The sequence below is a fragment of the Cnephaeus nilssonii genome (assembly GCF_951640355.1).
Source record: "Cnephaeus nilssonii genome assembly, chromosome: 11".
Classification (NCBI taxonomy): Eukaryota; Metazoa; Chordata; class Mammalia; order Chiroptera; family Vespertilionidae; genus Cnephaeus; species Cnephaeus nilssonii.
Window position 1 is genome coordinate 11,103,692 of NC_137082.1, and position 12,501 is coordinate 11,116,192.

Sequence of the window (12,501 nt, forward strand, 5' to 3'; positions counted from 1 at the left end):
TGTCATCAATGCCAGCAGCGGCAGCTGAGCCTGGCTGGTCTCAGGTACTCTGACGACAGTCCTACGCAGAGGGTGACTGCCACTCCCGTTTTACAGATGCAGAGACCAAGGCTTAGGAACTCACTCGGAGCGTGACGTCTGCACGTGATGGACAGGGCTGGCCCCCGGGCGTGCGACCTGCACAGGCCCGTGGCCCGTGCTTGGTCTAATACTCGCTGTCACCGCCTGGCAATTCTTCCTAAGCTCCGAAAGGGGCCTCACGGCTTCCTTTTTCACGTGGCCCCGCAAGTCTGCAGCCGGTCGTGGGGACAGCCCTGTGTGGCCCAGCGTGGGTATGCTCCATGCTGTGCCTGACAGGTCACGCGTGGCCAGCCCCGTGGACCGTCTCCTGGCTGAGGAAACAGTGTGGGGCAAAGGGCGGCAGCAGGGGCGGGGTGGGCTGGGGGGCATCAGCGGATGGATTTGGCTGCAGCAGACACTCCCCCTCTGGGCACAGAGCAGGGAAGGGAAGGCAGCAAACCAGTGGCTGCTCAGGCCGCGGCTCCTGTCACTAAGGTTCTCCTCCCCAGGGGGTGCTGGGCCAGGCCCCCTGCCCGCAGGGTCCCCCGTCCCGATGAGAGCACGAGCCCGCCCCGCAGCGGCCGAGGCCCCGCAGCGGCACCGTCAGGGGCGCTGTCCATCTCCCACCCGGCGCTGCTCTGGGGGGCTCCTCGGGTTTGGTCAGCGGCCTCGAAGGTGGTTGGCGCCACAGAAGACGGCTGGAAACAGCACCCATGAGCTCCGGGAAGCAGGGTGCACACACAGACGCCATCGGCCCTTCTGTCGGGTCCCTAATGTGGGCGGCTGTTCTTCATTAAATAAACAAGCCACGGGGCAAAAACAGAGGCACCCACCAGAACCCACAGGAGATAAGGCCACGCACGGGCCGCCCGGTCCCTGCCCAGCTGGGGGCCTCTTCCCCCGCCTCCCAGCAGCTGGAGGCTCCCGCTCCGAGGCAGGGCCCAGGCTGCCACCTGGTCCAGGCGTCCAGGCGCCTACCCTTCCCCACACAGGGGCCCTCAGGGCTCCTGCTGGGCCCGTCCTGCACCACGTGACCCGCACGCTGCCGGGGAGCCTCCTCAGCCCCTGTGGCCACACTGGTTCCCTCCATGGCCTCGTCCTTCACCAGGGCCCAGGACTGTCCCAGAGGCCCTCGCGCAAGAGCCTCGCGTGCTGTCCTGTCGGTTAGGACAGTGGGTCAGACGGCCCCTGAGTGTGAAAAGGAGGATTTCAAGGTCTGGGAAGTAAGACTTGAGAGGGAGAGGAAGGAAAAGGGAGAGAGAGAGTGAGCAGGGGACAGAGATGAAGCTGTGGAGAGAATCAAAGATGGGGGGGGGGGCAGACAACGGAGGGGAGACAGAGAGAGACAGAAAACAAAACTGGGAGAGAAAAGAAAGAGAAAGCAGGGGAGAACCAGATAAGGGGGACTTAGAGAGGAGACAGAGGGAAACAGGAGGGGGGTGGGGAAGAGAGAGGGGAAGTGGACATGGAGAGCTAAAGAGGGGAAAGTGTGGGAATAAGCGAGGAAAGGAGAGGGGAGGGCTGAGTGGCCCTGACAGAAAAGTGAGGTGGCCAGGTGGGGTGACAGGAAGGAGGGGATGGGATGGGCTGCAGGCTGGGGACAAGGGGACTGGGATGGAAGCTGGGGAGTCAGTCCATGGGGTCAGGGCCTCCAAACCTAAGCCAAGTCACTGTGCCTGGGAAGAACACGAAAAACACCCACCACCATCTGCCCTCCACCATCTGCCAACCACACCCCTTTGTCAAAGAAAGAACGTTCTGGCACTGGCCGGGCACTCGGTCAGTTGGAGAGTCGTCCCAATATGTTGTCCCAAGGTTGTGGGTTTGAGCCCTGGTCAGGGCACATACAGGAATCAACCAATGAATGCAGAAATGGAACATCAAATGATGCCCACCCCCCTCTCTCCCTCTCCCTCTCTAAGAAAAAAAAAAGAATATTCTTAAAGGACAAAGGCCCTCTGAGAAGCCAGATCAGTCTTTCCTGAATGGGCTCCATCTTGCCTTCCCTCTGCGCTCACTCACTCATTCAGGACTCCTGGAAACCTCTGGTCTAAGCACCCAGGGCCTCGCCCGCCGCTGGCCTCACAGGGCCCAGCCCTCTGGCTGCCAAGAGAGGAAAGAGGAGGAGGAAGATGCTGAGCACCGTCTCCAGGTCTTCGGCCCCATGGTCCCCCCCAGTGTTACCGGCAGGGACCTCATCCGTCTCGTACACGGCCGTATCCTCATGCCTCGAACAGCACCTGGTGTCCTGGAGACGCTTAATCAATACAGGCCAGGGCATCAACCCACCCTCTGCTCCCTGGGCCGGCTCATTCAGCCGCAGGCCCCCCGCCCTGAACCCCACCCTGGGATCTCCAACGGGGCTCCACCTGCACATGCACCCAGATGGATCCTCTCCATTCACACGGCAACTGGAGCGAATCTCCAGGGGATTATGCTGCGTGGGAAAAACCATCGCAAAAGGTTACATGCTGTAGGATTCCATTTATAGGACATCTTTGGAATAGCCCAGTTTTAGAGATGGGGGGCAGATGAGCGGTTGCCAGGGGCTGGGTGAAAGTGGAGACACAACCTATATAAAATAAAATTGTATAGAACCGACACAATCATATAGAACTTAAAACACAAATGAGCACAAGTAAAAGTGGGGAGATCTGAGTAAGAACGAGGGATTATATCCATGTCAGTCTCCTGGCCGTAATGTTGTGCTATAGTTTTGCAAAATGTTACCACTGCGGGCAACTGGACAAAGTGCACAAGGGGTCTCTTTGTATTCTTTCTTTCTTTCTTTTTTAAAATTTATTTTCAGAGAGAGGAAGGGAGAGAGAGAGGGAGACAGAAACATCAATGTGGGCGATACCGTGATTGGTTGCCTCCCGCACCCCTCACCTGGGGATCGAACCTGCAATCTTTGGGTGTACGGAACAATGCTCAACCAACTGAGCCACCCGGCCAGGGCTGTATTATTTCTTATAACTGCATGTGAATCTACAATCCTATATAATAAAGATGTAATATGCAAACGGTCGTTACACTGTGAAGCGTAACCACCTACCTCGTAACAACCGGATCACGGATCAAAAGGAGGGTGGGGCAGTGAGCTACAGGCGGGCGGCGGAGAGCTACAGGAGGGGGCAGGGCAGCAAGCTATGAGGGGAGGCAGGAGGGGGGGGGCGGAGGGAGCTACAGGTGGACAGCAGCAAGCTACTGGCGCACGGATTCATGCGCAGGGCTACTAGTTATTTCAATAAAGAATTTCAAGTGAACACATACACACACAGAATAGACCATGGTTCCCCACCTCCACCCTGGCCACCCTAATCCAGGCCACCAGCATCTCTCCCTGGACCATGCCAGCAGCTCTAACCTCCCAGCCTCCACACACACCCCTCATCTTCCTTCCCGTGGGCCAGGCGCAGGGCAGCTCCCTCTCCACACTCTCCAGGGCCAAGCCCTTACACTGGCCCCGTTTCTGCTACATTCACTCCCCGCACCTTCCCATCCGGCTCCAACCTGCCGCCCACGCAGGCCTCCCAGCGCCCTCAGCTGCCCCAGAACACCTCACACTTGCCTCCCTCCAGGGCGCCAGGCACCATGAGCTACAGGGTCCAGCTCCCCTGTCCCCCTGCCCCGGACACACCCCTCCCTGCCCTTCTTCAGTTTTCCCTCTCCCCTGGGCACATTACATACGCTGATCAGGGCTGCCAGAGGGCAGGAACATTGTCTGTCCTGGGCTGCGACATGAAACAGCACGGGCTCCTATGGATGAGTGGGTACCTGTTGAATGAATGAGTAAGTGCGTGAGTGAAAGAAAAGAGGGGAGGTGGATGTGTATTTGGCATCCCAGGAGTTAAGCCCAGCCCCGGGGCTGGGAAGGAAGAGAGAGGTGAGGGGCTGGGGTCACACATGTGGCAGCCGAGGAGAACGTAGAGGAGAACGTGGGGGCAGGGAGAGCGGTGTGCACAGAGGGGGATGGGCGGGCTGTCTCCAGGCACCAGATCCAAGGTTTCCAGAAGCAAAAGCCCAGGTACAGAGAGAAAGAAGCCCAGGACAGCAGTGCCCTGCAGGCCAGGCCGTGCTGCCCGCCCCACCCCCTCCCCCACCCCCTCCCCACAGGTTCTTAAGAGGCTGAGCACACTTTCTGGGGCCTCCTGGGGGTCCAGGGGCCAAGCCTTGGGGCTTCCCACGTCTGCCTGTCCACAACCCCCCGACAGGTGGCTCATGCCGCTTTGGGGATGAGGGGAGGTGTGGCCACGGGGCTCGAGGAGGCCCTCATATGGGAACCTGGGACATCCCCTCCGAAGGCCCGTAGAGCTGGTGTCCCATTCCCAGCCCCTCAGGTGGCCCCCTTTCCAGCTGTGTGACCTTGGCCCCCTGAACCTCTCTGGGCCTCGGTTTCCTCATTTGGAAAGGGGGCCAGGATGTCATGCCAATATAACTGCTCAGTGGATGCTGGCTAATTCCATTATCATTATGGCCCCCTGGATTCGTATTCTTTTTAAATGCCATCATTAGCTTGCAGACAGCCCGAGTGTACAGTTTCATAACATTGCGTCTTCAGTATTAAGTGCATTCCGTTTCAAAGCATGAACATTTAAACTAAATCACAATGCTCGCACTGCTTCCATTTCTAATCACCAGGAGCCTCAAAACGTGTAGGTGCCAGGACGTCTCTAGCACCAAGAGGCGTGGCTCATCTATCAGTCAGGGTGCTTGGCTCACAGTAGGTGCTCAATAAATGCCTGCTGATAGTGACAGACTGCTGGGTGCACTGGGCAGCCAGCCCCACAGCAGCTGTGGTCTCCCCTTTCTCTCCCAGCAATGACTATGGCCATCTGAGCCCCTCCTGGCCACCCCCCACCCCCCGCCCACACACACACACACAAACACTCGGGCCATTGCCCAAGGCCTCTGGAGCCAGGTCCAGGCCAGTAAAGAGCTGCCAGACCTGGGAAAGGACAAGGCAGACCCAGAGCCACAGGCTGAGATCCCAACCCGGTCACACCGGACACCTCCCCGCATTGTCCAGCCATGCTCAGCCATGGCCAGCCCCGAACTGCCCCTCGCTGCTCGAGCCCCTCCCTCCATTTAGGAGCCAGCAGCCCCCCTCTCCTACTGGGTTCCAGGGTAGTTTGGGACTCTCCGAGTAACGGGAGCTTTGGCCTTGACTTAGGGCTGGCAATGGGACAGGCACCTGGACGGATTTACTGCCTAATGAGACGTGGTTCACTTTCCCAGCACAACACTGACCACGGACGGAAGCAAGTTCAAGAGCTTCCAGGCTCCATGGCATAACGAGGTCACACTTTCTCCAGACACCCTCCCCCCCCCCCCAGCGCAGGCATCACACAGGCACCTGCACTCCTAAAGGACACACCTCCGCTCATCACGTCCCCCCAGAACCTGTGACGGCCCATCGAGCTGCCATCCTCTGCCCGGCCCACCCTCGCTCAGGAGCGCTGTGTGAAGGGGTGCCACCGTCGGGCCATGCTGTGCCCTCCCATCCTCCCCTCGCCCATGTCAGCGACTTCCCGACCTCTCTTCTCTCCTGCTGTGCACGAGCAGACGTCAGTCAGCCCTTCTCATCATTACCTGCTGATTGCGCCTGCCTGTGAGTTACCCTCTGTGAGTAACAAGCAGGGACCCAGTGTCATCGCTTCTGCACCCTCTGGTGCCCAGGTCACAGCTCCCACGTGCCAAGTCTCGCTACACCGGGCACGTCACTGTGCGACCCCCTCTGGATGCACTATGTCCATCAAGGACACCAGGGTTCAGAGAAGGGCAGTGGGTGCCCATGGCCAGGACGGGAGTGGCCAGGGTCACAGCGAGTCCAATCCTGCCTGCTCAGCACCAGCTCTCAAGGCCGGCCTCCACTGCTGCAACATCAGCCCCTCCCTCCTCTCCCACGCCCAGGCTCGGGACCATGCTCGGCACGGCTTCCCCACAGCTCTTTGCCAAGGCAGAGATGGAGGCCTGGAGCCAACAGGCCCCCTGGATTCCTACGAGCCTCTCAGATTTACCTTCAAAATCAACTGATTTCACATAAAAGTCTACATCCTCATCCTCTTTGTACATAAGGGCAAGCTCAGGCCACGCTGAGCCTTTACTCCGGGCCGGAGTTGAAGACACCTGCCTACTCTGTTGGCCACAGTCCCCACCCAGCCCCTCTGCCTCTCTCAGGGCCCTACCAGATCCTGGTGAGAACTGGAATTCCGAGGCTCTGGAATCACACATGCCAGTGCCTGGCTGGTTAAGCTAAAATGTTCTAATTTCTGTGAGCCTCAGTTTCCTCATCTGTAAAGTGGGGATGATAACAGACGGTGCCTAGGTAACAGGTGGCATGGACATGAACCAAACTAGGGCAGGTGACGTGCTAGCTTGTGCGAGCCCAAAGAAGAGCCCAGAAAACTCAGGCCACTAGCACCATCGCAACTTCAAAGTCAAAGATAAGATAGTTCTGTACCTGCTCCTGAGAAACCCTGGGTCTGGGGGAGGCAACAGGTGAAAGTTCAGCAGCTCGCAGGGTGAGGAACCGGGCACTGGGAGGCCCAGAGGAATGTTGCCTGGGGGACCCAGGTGGCTGCCCAGAGCTGGCCACATTCCGCTGGGCCTTGAACAATGAAGAAACACTCCCAGGCGGAGAGCAGGAGGGACCAGCATGTGCAGAGCCCGGTCGGAGGACCTGAGGACGCGGCTGACAGGTGGTGCCCCAGTGGTGATGGTGTTTGGGAAGGGTGCAATGCGAGGGTCCCAGCAATCAGGGAGAAGCTGGCGTGCGCCATGCGGGCGTCCAGATAAGAACCCCTCCTGTCCAAGGGAACGTCCTCCCCCCACACCCTCAGAGCCTCAACAAGAATGAATGCAATGTTCCTTCCCAGCACGTTCCTACCAGTCCAGCAGACCTGTTCACGTGTGAGTGCTGAGCAACTCACTGGGAGCCAGTTTGGTGGGGGCTGCTGGGGGGGGGGCGGCGGGGGAGGGGGGGCTGGGGACCAGAGCCACTCGGCTCTCGCGGTAATATCTGCCATCTGCTCATGCTGCATTTTTACCGAAAGGGATGATGGGGCAGAAGGAGCAGCAGAGGCGGTTCAGGCCTGGAGAAGGCGCCATGGAACCTCATCTGCCTTTGTGTTGGTGCCTCGCTGGCCTCCACCACCAGATAAAGCCCCAGCCAAGCCTGCCTCCTTCCGGGAGTCACCCTCCAGGGGAACTGGGCAGAGGAGGGGGAGGTGCCCAGCAGGGCTGAGCCTCCCTCCCTCCCTCCCTCCCTCCCTCCCTCCCTCGCTTCCTCTCTGCTGGGCGGGGAGGGGAGGGAGCTGGGGGAGCATGAAGGGGGAGGGGAGGAGACACCAAACCTGGCACTGACGACTCCTGCAGGCCGGCCTGGGCAGGACAGCTCACTCACAGCCTCCATTACCTCCATCAGCAGCCCCAAGCTGCAGGGCGTGAGGAGGCGTGGGCACGCCATCCCAGCTCTCCACAGACGGGAAACAGCCTCTGGGGAAATCCGGGGAGGCCATCAAGGGCCTTGGAAGCCATAAGAGCATTCATTGATTCATATTTAATGCACACCTACTATGTGCTCAACCTGGGTAGGCAGCGCAAATGCCCACAGGCAGGAACTGAGAATGGGTGATGGGCCAGATGGTGGCCTGGCAGGTATGCTGCTCAGGGGCCCCGACCTCTGCTTTCTCAAGAGAAGTCAGAAGTACAAATTCTTGTGTAAAACTTGTTTTAAATGCTGGCATTGAATTCAAATGAAATGTATGAATACACCAAGCTAGCCAAACAAAATATGTTAATGGGGTAGATTTGGCCCAAAGATCTCCAGTTTGCAACCTTGGCCACTGGGGCTGTAGTTCCTGCCTTTGGGAAGATCTCAGGAGGGAGAGGAGCGACCTATAGAACAAAGTCAAAGCTGGATCAAAGCCTGGACCTGCCACGTATGCTGTGTGACCCTGGGCAAGCGAACAGCCCTCTCTGAGCCTCAGGTCTCTTCCTCACCAACAGGAAGAAGAACATCTCTGGAGTTGTTATGGGAAGCTAAGACAGGGCACAGAAAGCCCTTCAGCGACATGCTCAATATAAGACTACAATGGTTGGGGCACTAGTAGATGCTTAATAAAACTGTGGGCTGCGAGTCCTGCTGCTGCTGAAAGCCGCAGGCTCCTGCTGGGGCTAACACAAAGAAGTGAAGGGCCTAGCTCTCCACTCTCCCTGGTCCCAAATGCCTCGGAAGGGGTGGGGCCTGCGGGGTACAGACCATCATCCTAAAATCCAGAGCTGGGGAGTGTGCTGGGTGTGACACGCAGGTGCAACAGATTTGACCTACAGTGTTTAACACTTAGGGGGAAGAAAACAGGCGCACAGCTTTTCCCCCAAAAGAGGGGAATCTGGCTATGCCCCCATTTCTGCAAGGCAGGTCCACCCCTCTGGGTGAGGCCTGGGCTCTGCAAGTCACCCCAGTCCCCACCACTCCTGACGGTCACACCTGGCAGACAACTCCTTTGCGTTATCAGGTTGCCCTGCTGGTATTTGTGGGGGGAACAGGTGGGCCAGGCAGGCCCGAGTCCAGGCCAGGCCACAGCGCCCGGTCAGACCGGCTCTGGGTGGGTGTCAGGACCCAAGTGGTTTTGCTATTTAGCCAGACAGCCTCCATGGAAAACACCACCCTCTTATCCATTGGAAAATTAATCAAAATGACACCCCGAGAACAGGATGTTTTGGCTCGGCAGAAAACAAACAGTGGTTTACAACAAATTATGGAGGCTATTCTGTGTCCCGGGCACATGCGCCCAGGGGAGGCCCAAGCACGCGGTTAGCAGTACCCCCATGGCGGCCAGCGGGCCAGCCCGGGCCTGGGCCCAGCACACAGCGACACCTGACATGACCTCCCCAGCCCTTCTGAGGCCCGTGGCCCACATGACTATAGCTCCATCTCACACGGCCACTTCCGCAAACGGCCTCCAGACGGATGGACAGCCAGGGTCTCAGGGACCCAGACACTCGGCCAGGAGACCTGGGCCCCTCACCTGGAGCCTCTTTTCTCTCTTCCGATGGGACAGGAAGAGGCCCTGTGATGTGAGGATGGCAGTGGGCTCAGGGCACAGGCTGTTTCCAGGAGGAAGCCCACTCCTGACGACTGAGCCCTGAAACCCGGGGCCCCGGCGCCCCTGCTCAAGACCCCACAAGACATCCCCACCCTGGATGTCAGCCTTCGCTCAGGGCAGAGAACCAGGCCGGGAAATTTTCACGAGAAGCCAATATGACCAAGCCACCCCCTCCTATGAACTCTCCCATGGCTCCCCATGGCCCTTCGAATTGTCTTAAATTCCTGTGTGTAGCCCGAGGCCCTGACCTCGTCTCCCTGCACTCTCCCCTGCTCACTCGGCCAACCCACGCCGGCTTCCTGCCTCTCCTGAAGCGCCTGCTGGCCCCACCTCACAGCCTCTGCGCTGTGGTTCCCTCTGCTGGGAGCCCCTTTCTTCGGACCTCAGACCGACCCTTACTCGTCATCCAGGGCTCAGCTGGCATGGCCCTTCCACCAAGGCCCTCCCTGACCCCCCTCAGAGCAAACCAGGGCCCCTTTAGAAATGACTGGCTACTGAACTTGCTTAGCATTTGGTCACCGTCTGTATTCACCCACTAGACACAGCTTCAAGGACGGAGCTCTCCCAGGCAGTCTGGGGCGCAGTTGAGAACGTGGGTGCATATGCTCATGCCCAGCTGTGTGACCTGGGGTAACCTCTCTGGTCTTAGTTTGCTCACCTGTGAAACGGGGAGAGGAACAGCCCCTGCCCTGTGGGTGTTGAGTTGAGAACGGTGCCTGGCCTGCAGGGCTGACTCTGTCACCACGACCAGGACCCCTGCTCACGGCAGTCTGTCCTGCACGAGCAGAGCTGGCCTTCCAGACCCGCCAATGCTCAGAACCCTCCTTCGGAGACTCCCGGAGTCTCTCTCTTCCTTATTGCTGGGGCTCTTGTGGAGGCCCCGTCACTGCATCAAATCCAAACCCGTCTTCCAGCGAGCGTACGATCATGCCCACGTCAGCTAACTGGCAGTTAAGCTACCTGAGGCTTACAGCGGCCCCGCCACCTGCCCACGGCCACACAGCTAGAACATGCCACCGTGAAGGAAGGTACGATTCCTAGTTAAAATCTTGGAACAATATAAGGACCAATGCAAAAGCCTAATAAAAACTTTTCCTTTCCGTAGCGCAGCATGAAAATATGGACCTTTGTACCATGAAAGCACATCATGGAAATACATACAGTGCAGCAGGGAAACACATACAGTGTAGATGGAAACACAAACAGTGTAGCATGAAAACATACACTGTAGCATGGAAACACATGCATTGTGCATGGAAACGCACATTTCTGACCTGGACGCCGAGCCCAGGGCACCAGGCAGGCCCTGGGTCTGTGGACTGACGGCACACCTCTCAGGCAGCTCAACTAGAGGTTCAAGGCCTGGGCTAGGGGGGAGCTCAGTAGGGGGTGGTGTACCCACATTCCCAGGGCTCTCCTCCACGGCATCCTGGGGCCAGCCCAGGCTACAGCCAGCACCCAGTCCCACGGGTCCCTGGTGCTGGGGCAGCATGTGGGGGGACTGCTGCCCGCACCCACTGCAGAGGGAGGGAGGAGAGAGAGGGAGGAAGGAGGGAGAAGAGGAGGTGGGGCTAGACCCATGGTCGGCAAACTGAGGCTCGTGAGCCACATGCGGCTCTTTGGCCCCTTGAGTGTGGCTCTTCCACAAAATACCAAGACCTGGGTGAGTCTATTTTGAAGAAGTGGCGTTAGAAGAAGTTTAAGTTTAAAAAATTTGGCTCTCAAAAGAAATTTCAATCGTTGTACTGTTGATATTTGGCTCTGTTGACTAATGAGTTTGCTGACCACTGGGCTAGACAGAAAAAGCAAGGACCAATTTTCTCCCCATCTCCCCCAAAAGGCCCCTCCTTCCTGGGCCCCACGAGGGGGTCCCCACTCCTCCCCCGACTCTGGGAAGGCTGTGGGGACAGCGATGGGTGGCTCACCCCACAGTGACAGGACCCCTCGCCAGCATCCCATGGCCCCAGGCTAGTCCCAAGAGCCCTGTCCCACCCCAGCCTCCACTCCACGGGACCCTCGGAGGGTGGGGTGGGGCAGGAGGTGGAGTGGGCTGTAAGGAGCAGCGCTCTCTCCTGCAGGGGGAGGGGCTGGTGCGCCCTCTCTGGTCAAGGAAGGACAGTGTCCGCCCGCACAGGCACTGAGGGGAGAGGACTGGGACAGCGTGAAATCCTGGCTTAGGGGAAACCCAGATGGAAGAAATGGAGAATCATCCGGGCATTCTTCCAGGACCCCAACCGCAGACAGCAGTTCTGGTGGTCGGAGCAGAAAGCCTGGCAGAGCCAAGCAGTGCAGAGCACCGGCCTGGGTCCGGGCCTCACAGGTTCGAATCCCAGCTCCACTACTCTGGGTGAGCTAGCAATTCAACCCGTTAGCACCTCAGTTCCCCATCTATGAAACAGAGACAATGCCCAGAGCTACCTCACAGGGTAAGGCCCTCAGCTCACACCCTGGAGGCAGGTGCAGCCCTAGACACCCTCGGGCGTGTGTGTGTGTGTGTGTGTGTGTGTGTGTGTGTGTGTGTGTGTGTGTTGCTCGCCTGCACTGCCTGCTTTAGACAAAGCCCTCCTGGGGCCAAGACCAACACGGTGGGGGTGCAGAATGACTCACCACACCTGGGCTGCCACCGGCTTCCTGGAACAAGTCACCGCAGGTAGGCCTGGGGGCCCGAGTCTGGCAGAGATGAGAAGGTGCAGGTCCCGGCACGCCCAGCCACACCCCGGTGGGATCCTGCTGCAGGAGTGGGCGGGGAACCCCCAGTTTCGGGGCCTCACAGGCCTGAGTTCCAACCCCAGCACTGACCTCAAACACATGTCTCTCCCTCTTTGGGCCTTGGTCTCTGCCTCTAAATGGGGACACCAGTGCCAACCACAGGGGGACAATTGTGCGGATTACAGAAAAGACTGCGAAGTGCAGAGGGGCCAGGGCCCAGCAGGCCATGGCGGCCAAGTCCTCTGATCTTCCTCGCCCGAGGTGCTTCTGCAGCCATCGCTGGGCAGAGCACGGTGTGACTAGGGTGCTGCTGGTCACCCAGGAAGAGTTACCATAACTCCGCGAAGAGGAGGACGAAGCAGCAGCTTCTGATTTCATTGTCATTGGAAGGCAAAACGATTGCATTTGTCTGGAGATGGGGAAATCCCCAAGGGCTTCCTGGAAGAGGTGGCATTAGCTTGGGCTTTGCAAGATTAATAGGAGTTTCTAGACCATGAGATCTGTCTAGCTGGTACTGGCCTTGGACAAGTCATTCATCTGGAGGCAGGCACTGTGTGACCGACATCTCTGCTTTCTTGGGTGAGCAGCACATGCTTCGGGCAGGTGTAAGGAAAGATGGGGC

General features: G+C 58.5%; 1 protein-coding gene across 3 annotated transcripts in view; it reads right to left on the reverse strand.

Annotated features, from left to right (window-relative positions):
• BCAS4 (breast carcinoma amplified sequence 4) overlaps positions 1 to 12,501 on the reverse strand; it is a 57,747-nt gene that overhangs the window by 11,751 nt on the left and 33,495 nt on the right. The window contains exon 5 of one of the 3 annotated variants that reach the window (XR_013814189.1): positions 3,751 to 3,837. The exons of the other annotated variants lie outside the window; for them this stretch is intronic. The gene's annotated coding sequence lies outside the window, so the exon portion shown is untranslated. The remainder of the gene's footprint in view (positions 1 to 3,750; positions 3,838 to 12,501) is intronic. 3 annotated transcript variants of the gene reach the window in all.